This window comes from Motacilla alba, chromosome 5 (assembly GCF_015832195.1).
Source record: "Motacilla alba alba isolate MOTALB_02 chromosome 5, Motacilla_alba_V1.0_pri, whole genome shotgun sequence".
Taxonomy (NCBI): domain Eukaryota; kingdom Metazoa; phylum Chordata; class Aves; order Passeriformes; family Motacillidae; genus Motacilla; species Motacilla alba.
This window is the reverse complement of record NC_052020.1, coordinates 1,123,356-1,143,753: the sequence shown is the minus strand read 5'-3', so window position 1 is coordinate 1,143,753 and position 20,398 is coordinate 1,123,356. Positions and strand designations below refer to the sequence as shown.

Here is a 20,398-nt window from a genome sequence, read left to right as displayed (position 1 = left end):
CAGACCCTGAAGCATTTGCCTCTTATCTGATGTGAGTACCTAGGTGTTCACTAGCTGCTTTAAGCTGTCTAAGATTTACAAGTTCTTCAGCCTTGTGCCCAGCACAGGCTCTGGGCTAGCAGGACTAACACACTCCAGCAATACAAAATGCAGCTGCAATGGTCAATCTCATCAAAAGACGAGTCCAGAGGAGCAAGCCTGTGGTCAGGAACTCTGCGTACCTGTCTAGCAGTTGACATGATCCTCTGGGATGCAAGAATAACTCACATCCTTCCTTGGCACATGGGGTTACAAATTCTCAACTTTCACTCTCAAAGCAGTGCAAAAATGACATTAAAAAGAGTTACTAATATCCAATGTTACAGACATTCCAAGCTCAGCTTATGTTTGACAGCTCTTTCACTTCAAGTACAAATGTGCTCCCCATCAGCACCTGTAGGGCCCGGGGGCTCCCCAGGGGACACACCCCACCACTCCAGCCAGGAGCAAGGAAGCTGATGGCGCCAGAACAACAACAGCCATGGTCACCCGCCATTTACCTGAGGTCAGGATGGGCTGAGAATGTCCTGGGCTGAGGGACTGAAGATGGGACTGACCCAGCAGGGCCTGTGGGTGGGCAGGGAAAGGCTATGGGGAGCTGGAGACCAGTTCTGCTGTTGTATTACAGGGCCACAGGCTGACAGTCCAGGCTGGATGAAGTGGACTCCTGGGTCATGAGCAGGGTGGGACAGCCCTTGAGACAGGATGGGAAGGGACAGTCTCATCAGAGCCTTTTCCTTGCCATACCTGCAGAACAGCACATGCACAGATAAGACATGGCTTTTTCATCTCAGGCTTTATTGGTGAAGGAATATTTCTGGCAAATCTCAGAGTTTTCCAGTCTCTATTGTGAAAGTCCTGGTTAAGGGATGTAGAGCTACATCCCCCCTGCTCTCTCCTGTTACCCTTCCTTCCTTTACTGGAGAGTTTTAGTTGGCAGTGTGCAGGGTATGGCAAACCAGGTAGCATATGCTAAATTATCTTTCTGCAGGTAGTTTCATATCCTCAGGCCAAGCAGCGTGGAATATTGCAACTCCCTGCTTTCACCGAGAGTTTTCTCTATATTAATCTATCAGGCAGTAGTTGTCACTCCTTCTTTTCTCATACTGTTTTTCCATAAGAAGTACCTGTTGGCCAATTCTGCTCAGGGGCATGATTTAAATGTCTGAGGTGAGACGAGACCTGCATTTTCAGCAGGGATTTTCAGCTTCCCATGGGTGTCTTATTGAAGGCTACAGCTACAGAAGAGTCCAGAAAAGGCAGAGTTACAAATGTGGCTTTTTTGTCTCACTTGTTAATTTCTCTGCTTAGTGTATTATCAGCTTTATGCTTCATTCTTAGGTACCCAGCAACAATCCTACAACATACAGGCAGCTTGAAACCCTAACTCAGTGCTTATAATTTCAAGCTTTTAACTGTTACATGTCCAAGCACTTTTGGACTGTCAATCTCCAGACCTGACAACAGATGAGTTATATTTTGCTGTTTGTGTAACTGTTCTTCCATTTTTATTGTAGTCATATGTTTACTGTTGACATACAAGAGCAAAAGAAAACTCATGTTGCTACTTGCTTATGGGCAAATTTGATTCATATTTCAAAATATTCTAGAATAAGCAAAATCTTCTCAAATTTAAAAAATAGAAAGGAAAATCATCATGAAATACCACAGACTGTATGTCACTAGGAACAATGCAAAAACAGAAAGGGAAAACTTAGTTGAATAAACAGGACTCAAAACTGTGTTTCTAGATTCCATTCTAGGTTTCCATTAAATGGTTTACTGTCCTAGGGTCCTGATTCTACAATATATGTGGCTTATTGCACTGAAACAGATGTTCAACATTAAACCAGCATTTTACGGCAGTTTTGGTTCTATCTTTGGAAATCAAATCCCTGTAGCCCTGGCTGAATATTGAAAGACATTTTTCCTTGATGTATGAATGCATGGAATTGCTCCCGTTCATTTGGTATTTTTTCTTCTTTGCACTATGCTAGCCATAACAATTAACAGACACATTAGGTGATGCGGTTTTATCAGATTTATATCAGTTAGAGACACGACATATAAACAAGGTGGACAGAAAAACAGTAAATAAAAAATAATTTACAAATATTTCTAAATGGGTTAATTTGTACTGGTTAAAGCTGGTGAATTTTAAAATGCCAGTAATTTGTATAATAAGTTTAAAAATGTGAAAGAGAAATGTGAGAAAATCTTGACAATTTTCTCATGTTCTTCTATCTTTTTTCAGGTACACAAAAGAAAATTCTACAAGAGATTTTAAAGTAAAGTTTGAATTAATTGCAACTGATATCAGCCTTTTATGAATAAATGAAATATTTTGATTAATTTATTAAATTTAGCACAAAAAATATCTCACAGGCAAAGCTATGAAGGATTTATAACTGAATAACCTCAGAATTATGTGTATATTCCAAAGGCCACTGATGATTCTACTCTGTCTCTCAGCAGAGTCCCAAAGAAATTAATTTGAGGTCTTCATCGATAAAGACATGCCAGCAACCTTGTGAACAAAGGCAGTGTTCCTTTCTACTTCAGTTCCTTGTACTGGAACTATTTGGGATTTATTTCACCTGTGGCATGAACTAGATAGTCAGAGAAGGGTGAAAAACTCACAACTTCCTACAAGAGCCCTGAACAGTAGAAAGATATGTTGCTTCAACTAGAAATACTCCTCCTCCTTCAACACAATCTGGGAGTGGTGGGATGATTTATATCACGGTAGCCCCTTCACAGAGAAGGCAACCACCTGTTTCAGCAATGCTATTCAAATCCTAGCAGCAGCTGGAATTAAAAACCTGCAAATAACAATAGTCTGCTGTAAATTAGTTCTATAAAATCAAATATTCAGGAATATTTGCAGTGTATATTTTTTATCCTTAGTGTTGTTCATTTATCTACCTTCCTCTCCTGTTTATATTTCTTCATTATATATCTCTCTCCCTTTTTAAAAATTATTTATTAGTGCTTAGGTTATTCCCTCTGACTTTAGGGTGGAAGAGAAACTTGCATAAAAATATTTACTATTATATAAAGTACATAAATATGGAAAGAAAGTAAAATTTAAAAGCAAAGAAGTAGTAGAGGTTTTTTTAATTTTTCAAATAAAAGCCAAGCTGCTGTTTTCTAATATAGCCCATTACTCTGGATATACTAAATCAAAGAAATAAGGCAATTTTAATTTCAGTGAAATTGCATGAACACTACAAAATTTTGGTGTTAACATCTTCCTAACCTTTGATATTTTTAATGATTTTTTAACATTAACTAAATTATGAATAATATCTGGATCTAAAGCCAACTAACATAATAATCTAGTAAGCTTTGAATGAGAACCATTCAAAGCATTAACGTAGATCTGGGCTACCTTTAGCAATCTCCCTCTTTCCCTCCTTCAGATTAGTAGCTACTAAGGTAAGGAAATTATCTGTTTAAATCCATGAAATCAAATAACAGTGGCAGAATGACTGAGTTACTGTGTATGTAAAAAAAAGTTAGTATATATACTAACATTTAGAAGAAAAAATTCTTAATACATATATGCTTATAGTAGGTGTTCACATGTCCTCATCATGTCAATCTGGGAAGACTTCAGTATAAAGTGACATATCTTTTGAGTCCCTTTGTTTGAAGAAAATAATTTCTTTGTAGTTACAGCAATTAAGACCACAGATATACCTAAATCTACACCTAAAATGAAAAAGATTGTGTGGAAAAAAGAAATTTGTTGAATAAAGTAGCTTAGGAAAAAAATAAAATATTTTCTTAAATAAATTACATTATTAACAGAATATTAATAACAATCTATTTGGAAAGTTTGCTTTTAATGTGTTTGCAATGGATTAGAAGTCCATTTCCTTATATTATTTTTTAAAATAAAAACTCTGAATTAATTTCAGAAACTGAATGAATTTCAACAGCATTAACACTCGGAGTTCTAAAGTACCCATGAGAAATATATACTTGTTTAAGCAGTCAGAACTAAAATTGCATGAAAAATTAAAAATAGACTTTTCTCTATTCATTGCAATCCCTCTTGGAAATGCAAATGCAATACTGTCATCATCTGAAGATCTGTTTCAAATTCACATTACTGCACATTCTTAATGTTTGCATAGGTATTTAAAAAAAGATAGAAGTAACACCCTTCAAGTTATTCCTTAAATATCACACTGGGAAGAATGAGGTTTACTTGGGCATGGGACATCTTTTGCAAACAATTTCTGCAGCGCACTTTAGTTTTTCACTGTTTAATTGTTTACAAAAATATGTGCTGCAGTTTGCAGAACTTTGTCATTTTCATAACATTTTGTGAAGCTCAGCCATCCTGCGATAAAAAAGCTGTCATGAGGCCAGGGGTGGCTGCAGCTCAATGTTCCCCGCAGTTATTTGTGTAACACACAGAAAACAAGTGAGAGTGCAGAATTATCTGCTTCATATATTTTACATTTAAATATACATTTACATTTAAATTTATATTTTCACCTTTAGACATCTTTCTTTGCAACAAAGAGAATTAGATACAACCATATTTTTCCACTAGTATTTGTTATCTAAATATTGGTGGAGATTTAGGTCAAAAATGTTGGAAGAAACTTTAAAATTTTTTCTTTGTCGAAGAGAAAATATTAACCACATACTTCCCAGGGATCTTACAGTGTCTTCTAAAGTAATTCTGCTACTATGAGTAGAATTTTCTGTTTGAAATTCTGATCTAATGTTGAACAAAATGGCCTCAGATGTTTAGCAATAAAGCCTTTCAGATTGTGCTTCCTCAAGCGGCACATTTCCTGTCCAAAACACATTACTCTTTAGAACTCATTGTCTCTAATTTGATTTGGAAAGAAAACCTTAAAAGATGATCTTCCTCCCCTGAAATCCCTTCCTCACCTTATAATTCCCAGTAACATGGAAATGACAGTTTTGTTAAAGTTCAGCAAACCAGTTGCTGACTGAAAGTACTCTCCACCCTTTCATTAGTTAATACCATCAGTCATGTGGAATACTTCTTCCCAATGTTACCTGAGGGTATCAACTCTTACTGGCAGAGCCTGCATTTCTTGTTGTTATAAACTGACAATATCAGACGTTCTGAATTAGTTAATATCACGTCAATGGTATTTGTGTAAATTTTACATGCGTGCGCACACACATAGATAATGGCTAGGCAGCCGGTTTGCTGGTATGCATCACTGCTTATCATGCTGATTATAATCATCTCATTGCTACCTTATTCTTCCTCCATCTGTTTGTTGCATCCATCTGGTGTCTATCGTCTTATAATGATATTGCAAGTTCTTTGTGGTGGGAGAATTTCCTTGTTATTTGTTTGTATGCAGTTAGGAAGAATGGTTTTATGCTATTCAAAGTATTATTGTGGTTTAGATGATGGTAATAAGAATGATCTAAATAACTTTCTTCCCCTACTTAGAACAGTTTCTAGGAAAGATTCAGACAGTCAGATTGGTGTGGTAACATGACTATTTATTTTAGGAAAGATTTGTTTGAAAAACATCTATTTTAAGATAATTTTTCTCATCTTTTTCATGTTCATGGACTTTCTAGAAAAAAGGAAAATTTAGTACACAAACAAAACATTTAAAATTCTTTGATTTCAGAGTCTGTGCAACAGATGTCTGCTGGGATGATACAATGAAAATATTATTTTTTCTTTTCTGCTAAATGTCTCTCAGGGAGAGTGTTGGGACCAGTGTTATTTCCTATCTCTATTAATGATGTAGGCAAAGAGTTGAGTGCACTCTCAGCAAGTTTCAGATGGCATCAAGTTTAGTGGTGCAATTGACGCACCTGAAGAATAGGTTGCCATCCCGAGGGATCTGGACAAGCTCAAGAAGTGGGTCCATGGGAATCTTGTAAGATTTAACAATACCAAGTATAAGGTGCTTTACCTGGGTCAGGTCAACACAAGCTGGAGGATGAATAGATCAGAGCAGCCCTGAGGAGGACTCAGGGGTGTTGGTGGATACGAGGCTGAACACGACCTGGTAATGTGTAGCAGGCACAGGCCCTGCAAACCTGCCTTGGCGTTCAGAGACAGAATGCTGAGTCAGGATGACTGGACAAAAGGAGCCCCTCTCTCCCGCTCTCGGACCCTTGCTTATCTCTCTGTAAAGCTATAGGTCACTTTCCTTTAACCCTTACCATTGGACAATTCTCAATCCTCCCTAACCCTATATAAACCCCTGTTTCTGCCCGGCTCGTTGGAGCCGCTGTCCCTGAGACCCTTCGAGACACCCCGCGAAAGAGCTACGAAGAAGACCAATAAAGACATCGTCTTGGAACCTCACACAGCGCTCTCCTCTCTTTCCTGGTCTTCCGAGTGCCTGCTGCGTGCCCCAGCCAAGCCTAGCAAGCCCAAAGAGCTGAAATCACTCATGAGCTGATAATCACTGAGCTGAAATCACTAAAGGCTTGCTAAGGCATAGGCTAGGGGCACCGCCAGAGCTTGGGCTGATTAGCCCCCCTCAGAGCTATGCTATCCGGCTTTGATGCAGCTCCTGGGTACACCCCGTATCCCAGCCAGCGGCATTAACTGACGCACCGAACGAGGGGACCTGAAACCCTGGAGAGCAGCATTTCTTCCTGAAATAGTAACTGCCTTCGGATCGTCAAACCCCAGAAGAAGCAAGGCCTCCGTTCTAGAAGGTCTGCTTCGGAAGGACTCAGTCGACCCTCACCCTGACAGCTGGACGACTGTCCGAGGAGACTGAGACGGAGACCACCTACCAGCAGATTTTTGACCCCATCCGGCTGAAAAAGTGTAAGTTTTAAAAATCAGCCTTTCTTGCGCGCAAAAAATTCACTTGGGTCCCTTTTTAGTTTTTTTTTCTTTTTTTTCTCTTTTTTTTGCTGGTAGGGAATGGGATTAATGGGATCCAAACTTAGTACAAGATCCCAGGATAAAAAGAGAGAAATTTATTTACTAATCCTAGAAATCCTATCTACTAACAACTTCTCTTTTTCTAAAGGTAATCTTTCAAAATCTATTCTGAAAAAGTTTATAAAATGGATAATCCTCCAGTTTCCTGATGTTACTACAAACACTCTAACGCTAGATTCTTTTTGGGATCAGGTTGGAACTAGACTCTATCTTTTACAGTCCAAACAGGATCTATCTGTAGCTCGCTTTATACCTATATTTCATATTATAACAAAAGCCGTAGAGGGACTTAACAAAAGTTCTTCTCCTACTAACACCTCAGGGAAAACCAGAGATACGATCTTATCTGTCCCAACAGACCCTCCAAATGCAAATTGTGCTGATAAGGTCGCTGTCACATCCTCTCCTTCCCTGGGTCCTACTGCGGCGTCTGATCCCAACCCACAACTAACTCCTCTGTCAGGAACTACTAATACAAACCTCGCGCCGTTCTCTACCCTCCCCGCCGCGCCTGCGGGGTCCGCGCGGCCCGCCCTCACCCCGCCTTCCCCTCCGGTCGCGGGAAGCACGAATCCCTTTCCGTGTAATGTGCAACCCGCGGTATCCTGTGCGCACCCCACCCCCTCCCCTACCTCTGCGATTGCTCCCTCCCCCCCTGCCACGGGTGCTCTTATCTCCCTTGCCGCCGTCCCTGCCGTCCCTGCCGGCCCCTCAAACACAGCCCCCCCCGCCCCTGCGTGTATCTCTGCCCCCAGCTGTGCTGCAGCAGGAGGTCTCCCTGCCCGCCTGGCTGCCGCAGCCCCTGCAAACCACGCTGTACCCGCGGCAGCCCCCCCCAACCCCAATACCCTCCCGCACCCCCCTTGCCCCCATCCCCCGGCTTCCCAGCCACCCACCCACCCTCAGTGTCCCTCGCACGGAACCTCGGAAACCCCCCACGGTACCACCCCACCCCCACATGTGCCTCAATCCTGTGCGTGCTGTGCCACCCGAGTTGTTGCCATCCCAGCGCCACTGCAAACCCCCTGTAGCCAAGCCTTGCCGTGTGCTTCCTCAAATCCACCCCAGTCCCAAAAAGCTCTGCCAAAGCCAGCTCCAACACAACATAAAAAGCATGAGGGTCGCTCTCGCTCTCACTCCTCCTCCTCCTCGGACAGCAGTGACAGTGACTCTGATTCTGATACACAGTATATTGATGCATGGGCCCAAATTAAGCTCGAAGCTGCAAAGGCAGGGGATTGGGAAATGGCACAGAGAATTTCTGCCTTCCCAGTAGATTATAAAAAAGGAAAAAGAGGGGGGGGCCACTACCCGAAAAACGTGGGAACCTCTAACAAATAAGGAACTCATACAGCTAAGGAACACAGCTAAAGAACATGGCAGAAACTCTCATATTTTCAGAAATTTCCTAGAAGCCACGTTCTCAGCACATATCTTAGTACCCCACGATATTAAGAATATGGCCCACTGCCTCCTTTCCCCAGCAGAATATATGTTATGGGAAAGGCATTGGAAAAAACAATTGAAAACATTATCAGATTCATATACTAAAAATGCTGATAGGCCAGATCTTACAGTTGAACAGCTGGCCGGTGAAGGGGATTTACAGAAACCTAATGATCAGGCTGATACCTTACCTAAGGAAGCATTGCAGGACCTGGCTATGGCAGCAAAAACCTCCTTACTTCTTACCCCAGATGATTCCACTCCTTCCCAACATTTTTCTAATATCAAACAAGGAGTAGAAGAAAGCTTTATCAAATTTGTGGACAGAGTTAAAGATGCTCTAGAAAAACAGATAGAGAGCACAGAGGCAAGAAAAGAACTATTGTGTAAACTTGCCATGAGTAATGCTAATGAAAAATGTAAAACAATTCTGAGGGCTCTACCCCTGGACACAGAACCTACCATAGAGCAAATGCTGGAAAGCTGCACACGTCATTTGTCCAGTGAAAATACAGTGGCAGAAGCAGTTTCTAAGGGTATTGCTGAAGGAGTTTCTGGTGCATATGCAGTTATGGCTTCTAAAGACCAGACTCGCTGCCTGTACTGTGGTGATTTGACACATTTTATGAGGGACTGTCCAGACAGGCTGCCTGCCCGATACCCTGGCCACACCTACCGAAGGCCCCAGCACCAGCCACGCTACCAGCTGTATTCGGGAAACGGGTCTCGGAGCCCGGTGGAGCCCCGGGCTACGACAACAAATCAAAGGCCACCCAGACCCATCCACGCACCACCCCGGGAGATTCCAGGACACCTGAAGAGGGTCCAACACACGGAGCGACACCGATGGGAACAAGACGCCAGCTGGTAACTGCTCTGTCCATTGACTTTAAAAATAAAGATGTTTATCATGTTCCCACAGGCAAACGTGGGCCAAAAGGCGGTCCTTCTAACATCTTAATCATAGGTGACACTGTCCATAGCCCAAAGGAGATCTTCGTTGTTCCAGAGGTGCAAACAGTGCACTCAGGACAAGAAATCTTTGTCCAGGTGTACTGCACGGACTTACCATATTTTCTTTCAAAGGGAACTCCAATTGCACAGGCTTTTCTACTCCCAAAGAATCACAGGGAGCAGCTTCCTCTCAACCCTACAGCAATGTGGGCACAAGTTGTGGGACCAAGTAAGCCTACCATTGAGTGTGGTCTCGCCTGCAGAGGAGAAAAGTTCCACCTGCCAGGGATGCTGGACACCGGTGCTGACGTGACCATCATCGCTCGCTCAGAGTGGCCAGCACACTGGGATCTACAGCCAGTGCCAGGCATGATTTCAGGGATCGGTGGAGCCACAGTGTCCATGCGGAGCAAGAACAACGTCCTCGTCGAAGGGCCTGAAGGCAAGCTGGCAACCATCCGCCCATTCGTGGTAAGGGCCCCCATCACCCTTTGGGGAAGGGACATTCTATCCCAATGGGGGGCCTCCCTACGTATTCCCAGCCAGGATTTCTAACTGGGGCCACTGAGGAGCGCGCACTGCCAGATACTCCTCAACTCACCTGGAAAAGCCATGACCCGATCTGGATCGAGCAGTGGCCCCTTTCCGAAGAAAAGCTGTGCGCACTACAAGCTCTCGTGGAAGAACAGCTAACCAAAGGCCACATCGTTGAGACCACCAGCCCTTGGAACTCTCCAGTCTTCGTACTGAAAAAGCCTGGAACGGACAGGTGGAGACTCCTCCACGACCTTCGCAAAATCAACGAAGTCGTCGAGGACATGGGCCCCTTACAGCCAGGCCTGCCCTCCCCATCGATGCTGCCTAGAGACTGGACACTTGCTATCATAGATATTAAGGACTGTTTTTTCAGCATACCTCTGCATCCTCTCGATGCCCCACGGTTTGCTTTCTCGGTGCCATCCCTTAACAGAGAGACTCCACTTAAAAGATATCATTGGCGTTTTCTGCCTCAAGGACTGAAGTCCAGTCCTACTATATGCCAGTGGTATGTTGCTCACATCCTGTCTCCCGTTCGGAAGCTATTCCCAGAGGCAATCATCCACCACTATATGGATGACATCCTGGTCTGTGCATCAGAAAAAGCTTACCTGGACAAAGCAGTTAAAAAGACTATTGAAACCATAGAAAAGGCAGGATTCGAGATCCGTGAGGACAAAATACAGTACACCAACCCATGGACTTACCTTGGCTTCCAGATCCGGGAAAGGACCATCGTACCCCAGCAGCTCGCCATCCGAGACGACCCAAAGACCCTGAGGGACTTACACAGCCTGTGTGGATCCATCAACTGGGTGCGTCCCCTGCTAGGAATAACAACAGAGGACCTCGCTCCCCTGTTCAACCTTCTCCGTGGCCACGAGGATCTAGACTCTCCATGCACTCTCACAACAGAGGCCCGAGATGCCATCACCAAGGTCCAAGAAGCCCTGTCTTCACGCAAAGCCCATCGCTTTGAACCCAGCCTGCCCTTCCAGTTCGTCATTTTGGGAAAAGCACCTCGGTTTTATGGACTGATTTTCCAGTGGGACACTCAACTTAGAGACCCTTTGCTGATCCTGGAGTGGATCTTTACAAATAACCAACCTAAAAAGACAATTACCACCTTCCAAGAGATCATGGCACATCTAATAAAAAAGGCTAGATCTCGCCTCCGCTCTCTTGCAGGGTGTGAGTTCACATGCATATACTTGCCACTGACCACTGGGGACCTGGAGCATTTGCTTCAGACCAATGAAAGTCTCCAGTTTGCCCTAGATAGCTATACAGGCCAAATTTCAGTTCATATCCCCAGACACAAACTTTTTAATCGGGATGTGACCTTTCATCTGACCCCAAAATTAGTCCAAAGCAGGACTCCTCTCAAAGCTCTAACCATCTTTACAGATGGCTCAGGGTCATCCCACAAGTCAGTAATGACATGGAAAGACCCAAATACCCAAAAATGGGAATCTGATATTGAAATAGTGGAGGGATCTCCACAGATTGCAGAGTTAGCAGCTGTTGTCAGAGCCTTTGAGAAATTCAAAGACATACCCTTCAATTTGGTCACAGATTCAGCTTATGTTGCTGGTATAGCTATGAGAGCAGAACATGCTCTTCTCAAAGACCTTTCCAATCCAAAGTTACACCAATTGATTTCTGCATTAACACGCCTTATTTCCAGCAGAAAGCAACCTTATCATATAATGCATGTGAGGTCACACACCGACCTCCCAGGCATCATCACAGAAGGGAACAGGAGGGCGGATGCACTAGCCATGGCAGTAGAGACTGCTAATGTTCCTAACATCTTTGCCCAGGCAAAGTTGTCACATGCATTTTTTCATCAGAATGTACCTGCCCTTATCAGAATGTTCAAGCTTTCAAAGGAGCAGGCAAAAGCTATTGTTGCCACATGCCCGAGCTGTCAAAACTACCAGATACCATCCATGGGGACAGGAGTCAATCCCCGAGGTCTGAACAGCTGCCAGCTGTGGCAGACAGATGTAACTCACTTCACACCCTTTGGAAGGTCAAAATACGTGCATGTATCGGTCGACACATTTTCAGGAGCAGTGTTTGCATCATCACATACAGGAGAAACTGCACAGCACACCATAAAGCACTTCCTCCTTGCCTTCGCTACCCTGGGAGTACCAAAGGAGATCAAAACAGACAATGGACCTGCCTATACCTCTCGTAAGCTAAAAGAGTTCTTCAGTGAATGGGGAATAGAACACAAGACAGGCATACCTGCAAACCCCACAGGACAATCCATCGTAGAAAGGACACATCAAACCCTCAAAAGAGTCCTCAATCAGCAGCAAGGAGAAACAAGAGCCATATCTCCAGTTGAAAGACTTTGCAAGGCTCTCTATGTCATCAACTTCCTAAACTGTACAACATCAGAGCCTGACCCACCAATACTTCGGCACTTTGCAAATACCACCCAAGCAAAGCTCACTGAGAAACCACCTGTGCTGGTGGAGGACCCAGAAACACATCAAATCACAGGACCTTTCCAACTGATCACTTGGGGAAGAGGATATGCGTGTGTTCTACTACCATCAGGTCCGAGATGGTACCCAGGAAAAAACATCAAACCATACCTAGGCACTGCAAACACTACCGCTACAAACACTGACAAGAATCCTCCTGAGTCAAACACAAGTCCTCCTCAGAACCAAACAAGCTCTGCCTGGAGACGAAGACGTCGCCGAATCTCCACATGCATAGGGAAAGACCGTCCCACCACACGACAGCAGACAAAACAGAAAGCTGAATAACGTTCTGCTGCATTTAGCCAGAAGCTAGATATAGCTTGAACACAAAATTGTTCTCTGAATTTTAGAATTTTATGTTTTTACCCCTCTGTGCCCTAAAAACCCTACTGTTCCCTTTTCTTGCCTCTTATCAAAAAAACCTATACCTACCCCCCCTATCCTTAGCTTATTAGAGGAAAAAAAAAAAAAAAAAAAAAAAAAAAAAAAAAAAAAAAAAAAAAAAAAGGGGGGGGGAAGGAAGGAACAAGGGAGAAAACCCTAACCCTCTTGTCATAAAGATAACAAATTGTGCTTATATTCCCTATCAGAAGCCCCATTCCTGTCCAAAGATGAAAAATATCTCCGTTGGTGCTGTCCTTACTGCTGCCTGGATGCTCTTCACCGTACCGTATGCCATCGGTTGGATTAGCCCACAGCCTAGCCATAATGTTTGGGTAACCTTAGCAAAAACATTAAAACAGGATAACATGTGTCTATCCATGGGAAGTGTTGATAACCCACTTTCCACATGTCTAGTAGGAATTCCCTTCGCAGCCGATGATTGGCCCGTCTATAACACAGAGCTCCTCCGCACCACAGGTAAGAGACCCAACTTGGTAGATACTTGGGATGAGTGGACAAAAATGTTGCCCAATGCTCTAGAGGAACCCCAAGAATTGGACCTGCTGGGGTCCTCCAAGGCAACATACTGCGTCAAATTCTACTTCAGGCGCCCAAAAAATAATTGGCCAGAAATTGACCAGACCAAAAACACATATCGAAAAGACATATCACCCATTAACAAAGCCTATAACCCTCCTGATTGGTGTAATTACACTGCTCGTGTGATTTCTGTGTCCTCTCTCAATCCCAAAGTATTACCCAAGGGAACGTTTCTCATCTGCGGTGACAGAGTGTGGGCCGGGATTCCCTCTCGACTCCAGGGAGGTCCCTGTACCCTTGGGAGACTTTCTACCCTGACTCCAAATATCACCTTGTTACACAATTGGAAAAAAGAAAGTGAATTAAAACGCCGCAAAAGGTCATACACAGAATTTGATGAAAATTGTGATCCCAGATTATATGATTGGAACAAACCAAAAAAGATTGCTGTCTCCCTATTCCTACCATGGGTAGCTGCAGCCAAGGCCCTAGGTGAAATAAATCACCTCGGGTGTTGGCTCAGTAAGCAGGCTAATGCTACATCTGCAGCCCTGAGCGATCTCTTAAAGGAAGAAGAAACCATAAGACATGCATCGCTCCAAAACCGAGCAGCAATTGACTTCCTGCTGCTGGCCCACGGACATGGCTGCGAGGACTTCGAAGGGATGTGCTGCTTCAACCTCTCTTCACGCTCGGAATCCATCCATGCGAACATCCAGAAACTGAGGGACCTTGTGAAGGACTTGAAAGTAGAAAACAACCCGGACTGGGTTAATCATGTGTTCAGTCAATGGGGATTAACAGGATGGGTTGCATCTTTGGTTAAGGGAATGTTGTGGATTTTGCTTGTGATTGTCATTGTATTAGCCATGTTCTCATGTCTTGTTCATTGTTTCAAAAGAGCTATAGGGAGTGCCTTTTTTCTAAATACAGAAAGTGGAGTTGTAGCAGGCACAGGCCCTGCAAACCTGCCTTGGCGTTCAGAGACAGAATGCTGAGTCAGGATGACTGGACAAAAGGAGCCCCTCTCTCCCGCTCTCGGACCCTTGCTTATCTCTCTGTAAAGCTATAGGTCACTTTCCTTTAACCCTTACCATTGGACAATTCTCAATCCTCCCTAACCCTATATAAACCCCTGTTTCTGCCCGGCTCGTTGGAGCCGCTGTCCCTGAGACCCTTCGAGACACCCCGCGAAAGAGCTACGAAGAAGACCAATAAAGACATCGTCTTGGAACCTCACACAGCGCTCTCCTCTCTTTCCTGGTCTTCCGAGTGCCTGCTGCGTGCCCCAGCCAAGCCTAGCAAGCCCAAAGAGCTGAAATCACTCATGAGCTGATAATCACTGAGCTGAAATCACTAAAGGCTTGCTAAGGCATAGGCTAGGGGCACCGCCAGAGCTTGGGCTGATTAGCCCCCCTCAGAGCTATGCTATCCGGCTTTGATGCAGCTCCTGGGTACACCCCGTATCCCAGCCAGCGGCATTAGCTTGGTACTTCAGAAACCTCTGTGGGGAGAGCCAATGTCCTCCTTTTGCCTCAAGGACTGCAGACACTGTGTGGGATACTAGCACAGTCATCTTCTGGCCCAGGGTGAATTTGTGTGCTTCCTGAATGTTCACTGCCACTGCTGCAACGGCTCTGAGACACCCTGGCCATCCCTTAGCTGCTGTGTCCAGCTGTTCGGAGAGATAGGCCACTGCTCTCCGGTACGGGCCTAAGTTCTGTGCTAATATTCCCAAAGCAACCCCTTGTTTTTCTTGGGAAAACAGGAAAAATGGTTTACTCATGTCTGGAAGTCTTAGAGCCGGAGCTGACATGAGGGCCTTCTTCAGTTGGTCAAAGGCTTGGGTTGCTCCTTTCGTCCACTGAAGGTCTCTGCCCCCTTCTGTGATCAGGGCATATAAAGGTTTAACAAGTAACCCATAGTTATAGATCCATAGCCTGCACCATCCTGTCATGCTCAAAAAGGTTCTCAGTTCTTTCACTGTCTGAGGTCTCAGGGTCTGGCATATTGCTTCTTTACGATCCTGCCCCAAGGTCCTTTGTCCAGCACTCACTTCATAACCCAGGTAAATGACTGCCTCACCATTTGGGCTTTCTTCTGGGATACCCGATACCCCTGCAGGCCCAAAAAGTTTAAGAGGCTTACCGTCCACTCCACGCATGTCTCCTGGGCCTGGGTGGCTATCAGCAGGTTGTCCACATACTGGAGCAACTGCCCTTCTCCTGGTGGAGGTTCCCAAGACTCTAAATCCTCGGCAAGTTGTTCCCCAAATATAGTAGGGGAGTTTCTGTATCCCTGTGGTAATACACACCATGTGAGCTGGTTTTTCCGTCCAGTTTTGGGGTTTCCCATTCAAATGCAAAAATTTTCTGGCTGGCTTCATGGAGAGGGAGGCAAAAGAAAGCATCCTTTAAATCTAAAACGGTAAACCAGGTTAGTTCAGGTGTTAAACGAGTTAACAAAGTATAAGGGTTAGCAACTACTGGATACAAGTCTTAAGTCACCTTGTTAACAGCCCTTAAATCTTGTACAAGCCTGTATGACCCATCAGGCTTCTTGATTGCCAAAATGGGAGTATTAAAATAAGATTGACACTCTTTTAATAGTCCTATTTGAAAAAAAATTTCTATAATTGGGCTGATCCCTTCCCTGTCTTCCTTCTTTAGGGGATTTTGTTTAACCCTTACTGGTCGTTCCCCTTCTTTAAGCTTGATTTGTATGGGTAATGGATTCTTAGCTCTACCTGGTATGTTAGAAGCCCATACCCCAGGAAATACCTGATCCATTATTTTCTTGAAGTTTTTCTCTTCTTCCCCCCCAATTTCAATTTCTCTGGTTATTAACATTAGGCTTAGCAACTCCACATATTGTTGGTCCTTTACCTCCAAGCTAATTTCCCCATTCTTAAATATTATTTTTGCATCCAGCTGCTCTAGGAGGTCTCTGCCCAAAAGTGCAGATGGAGCATTAGGCATATATAAAAATCGGTGAATCCCCCATTGCTGTCCTAATTTATACTTTAATGGTTTACAAAAATATGCTCTTTCAGATTGACCACTAGCCCCCTTTACCATAACATAATCATTTGTTAAGGGTATTAGGGCCTTATTCAACACTGAAAATGTTGCCCCTGTGTCCACTAAAAATTCCACTTCCTTTTCTTTGTTCCCTAGTTTAACTATAACCAGAGGGTCCCCTAGGGTAGGGCCCTCTGGTCCTCCTCAGTCCTCCTTTATCCTCCTTTACATGAGCAACCACCCTTTCTCCCCCCCGACCGCCTTTTCTTTGTTTGTCACTCCTTCTTAGTTCTGGGCACTGGCTTTTCCAGTGTCCAAATTTCTTACAAAATGCACATTGATCTTTTCCCAGTCAGGGTGGTCCTTGTCTCGGTGGGCCTTGCTCATGCCTCTCCTTTTCTCCCTCCCTTACTACTGCTACTAATTTTTTCATCCCTTGTCTATATCCTTCCTCCCGATTACTAAAGACTCTCCATGCTTCATCCATTAAAGTCTCCAAGTCGCGGCTATCTGAGCCCCGGATCTTCTGAAGTTTCCGCCTTATATCTCCCGTGGATTGTCTTAAAAATAAATTTATTAGCTGTTGTGTCCCTTCCTCTGATCCAGGGTCCAGGGTGGTTTATCACCGCATCGCGTCCCGCAGTGGATCTAAAAATTCAGAAGGTGTTTGAGAGGGACCTTGTTTAACAGCATATAAGGCTGACCAATTTATGTTTTCAGGAATTGCTCGTTCAAGTCCTTTCACTATAAAGTCTTGGTATCTCTTAAGTTGTGCTAATTCATCTGGTTCCCTGGGATCCCACATTGGATCCTGGAGAGGAAATACATTTTTAATATCCTCTTGTGCCGGTGCGCAAGCATCCTCAGCTAAATCCTTGGCTACCTTTAAAACCAGCTGCTTCTCTGTTTCCGTTAAGGCATCAAGTAGTAACTGCATGTCTGCCCAATCAGGTAAATGTTGTTTAGTCATAAACCTCAATCTTTTAGCAAGCCCTATTGGGTCATTCTGATAACCCTTAGCAGTCCTTTCCCAAGCCTCCAAATCCATTGTGAAAAAGGGGACCTTAATCATCCTTGGCTCCCCATCAGAAGTCATAGCCTGCCTTAAGGGTGCTTGTATGACTCCTTTAGTTTGCTTTCTAGTTGTTTCTGGGAGTGAGTTCACTCTGGTTTGCCTTCGGGTCCTTGATGCTATTGGACCTTGTGGGGAAGGCTTGGGACCTGGTTCAGGTTCCTCCCATTCACCATCACTACTAGGCAACGGTGGGTAAAGCCTCGATGGTTCCCGTGATTCAGGAGTTGATGGGGAAACCCCTACCTCAATTACTGTTTTTCCCAGAGCAGATGAATCAGAAGATAAGTTAGGGGAGGCTAAAATTGATGAGGGTTCCTCTACCCTCCCTCCTTCCTGATTTCTAGGGGGTGGTAAAAGTGCCTCTACTGTCTCCTGTTCTAAGATTTCTGGTGGATACACTTTACTTGGGTGTGAGCACCTTTGATTTACCAAGCATGTGCTACAACACCGTTTAAGCTTTTCCCTATTAGCTTTATTATCGTTCTCAAGAGCCAGTACCAGTGGATCAGATGGTGGCCTAATTCCACAATCCCTTTGCCACTCAGGGTGATTTTGAAGGCTGAAAAACATATCAGCATAAGTCACCTCCTGCCACTTCTGTTCACACCTAAGGAAAAGCATCAACTGTAATAAAGTCTCATAATCCAGTGTGCCATTTGCTGGCCACTTTACTCCTTCATCAAGTCTATAGAGTGGCCACCACTGCGTGGAAAATTTGACAAGTTCCCTTTTAGTTTCACTGCCACCATAGCCCACCAGCTCTTTCCAGTGTGTTAAGATATACCCTAAAGGGCTTCCCCTGGGAATCTCTTTACTCTCATTTGCCCCCATGTATAGGATTTTCTTTTTCCCAACGTCTTTTGATCTTATCCCAGTTCTTAAGTTTTACTTGGTATTCCCTAGGTACAAAAATATACTGGCCACACTCAACTCTAAGAATTTCCACTGGTTTCTTTAAGGTTCCTGAAACTCCATTTTCCAACAGCTCAAATATTTTATTACTATCGCAAACCTCTTGACCAGTTACCAACGAAATTCGTATAGCTATCTGGGTAGCCTTTAGTTCCTTTGTATAGTAGAGAGCACAAATTCCAGGTTTAGGTATTAGCCACCTATACCCTTGTTGGACCCATGAGCCCTGACAAACTGCACACCAAAACACAATCCATGGATTACAGCAGCAATCTTTCCTTGGGCAGGGAACCTCTCGATTCCTGTGCCTCCTGTTCCTGCTCATATAGTTGTGCTAGTAAGCAAAAGGGAAAAAACAACTTGTTAATTCAAAAGCAGAGTTTGGAACAACATCTGTCAAAAAAGCTTGTAATTATACAAAAGTGGGGGGGGGGGGGGGGGGGGGGGAAACTCCTTTTTATTCAATCTAAGGAAAACCAGGCACTATACCCAAGGCTGCAGGTTATTAATCACTTATTAAATCAGGTCCTCTGTTATGCTTTGCTCCGGGTATATTGCTGCTAAAATACGTTTAAAAATCGTGAGCGACCTTTTATACACTGCAGCAAGTGTGCAGCTGAATGCCAAGCGTATCCCTTGTCGTGCTGTAATCAAAGGACAGATGAAAACTTTGCAAAATATTAGTCGAGTTTCGGCAGATATCTCCCGATTCCACGCGGCACCAAGAGCTGTGTAAATCACTATTATAGCCTGTTCTAAAGCTTTTCGGATTGCCAACCAAATCTTTCTCACCCTTTGATCAAAAATGTTATGAAACACAGAGCTCAGCTGCTTATCTCGGCACCAAAAGGGTCCCTCTGCCACCTCTGCTACCACTAGTTCTGGGATCTCTGCTTTCTGCATCCAATCAAAGCCGCTCACAAAGTAAACAGCCAGGGGTTTTTTCCCGGCCTCAAACACATTTAACAATTGTTTTAACCAGATCCTGCTAAAATCACACAAGTTTCGGCCGAAGCACCGCACTAATCCACCAGCAATTTAAAATACTACTACACGCTCTAATAAAAGCAAACCTTTCCCACCAAAAACTGTCAAAACACTTACTTGCCAAACTCTATCGGGGATTTTACAGGGAGTTGAAAAAAAACATATCCCGAGGCTACAAAGCCTAAACTCCCCTCTGGTTGCCTGGGAAAACAAATGACTCCCTGATCACCGAGATAGTTTTGGGCTTTTTCACTCGCTCTTTTAACTACAAAATAAACATCTTCAATTCATACAAAACCTTTTCACCTTAACAATACATCAAATAAAATCTTACAGCCAGAACCACAGGCTACCTAAACTCACACACGCAACCTAATTCTCCTCTGACATACGATTTAAACACAATATAAACACTATAAATTAATACGCTCTCCCAAACAAAAATATCCCTCCGCAAATCAGGAGGGAATTTCAAAAACCTTTTACAACTTTAAGCTCACAAAACTCTCAGAAACACCTACAAAAATTAATAACACACGCCAAATCACACAAATTACAATGCTTACAACACAAACTTTTACAAACCACTACATATACAACACACAAATAAATTTCCACCACAATCTAAGCACACAAAATCACAAAACTACCAAACAAACACGGATCCGCTTACAATACACACACACAGCGCGAGAGGCCACAGCCAGGATCGTCTGCGACCCACAACGGCACCCTTCGCGTCCCAAGAGCTCGGACTAGCCGCACAAATTATGGATTACTGAAGTGCACCTTGAAACTGCAAACTGAAACGGGAGCCACCCATGCTCCACAACACCGCCACCGTCGTCTCCACTACGAGACCCGGGCTACCAGACCCCTGGGTCCCCACTACGGGACACGGGTTACCAAACCACTTAGGCGGGACGTCTCTCGCACCTCATTAACTGCTTATGTAATAAGGTACCTGTCCCCAAATATAAACATACCTTTTGTCCGTAGTTCCAGCAGGTTCTGGTCTTTCCCCGGGTAGTCAGCGGGATCGCAGGATCCCCCTTCCCAGGAATATCTGGGTGGG

General features: G+C 44.0%; 1 protein-coding gene across 1 annotated transcript in view; it reads right to left on the bottom strand.

Annotated features, from left to right (window-relative positions):
* LOC119702133 overlaps positions 1 to 19,491 on the bottom strand; it is a 38,971-nt gene extending 19,480 nt beyond the window's left edge. Inside the window, exon 1 of the mRNA XM_038139664.1 lies at positions 19,441 to 19,491. The gene's annotated coding sequence lies outside the window, so the exon portion shown is untranslated. The remainder of the gene's footprint in view (positions 1 to 19,440) is intronic.
* Between the last annotated feature and the right edge of the window lie 907 nt (positions 19,492 to 20,398).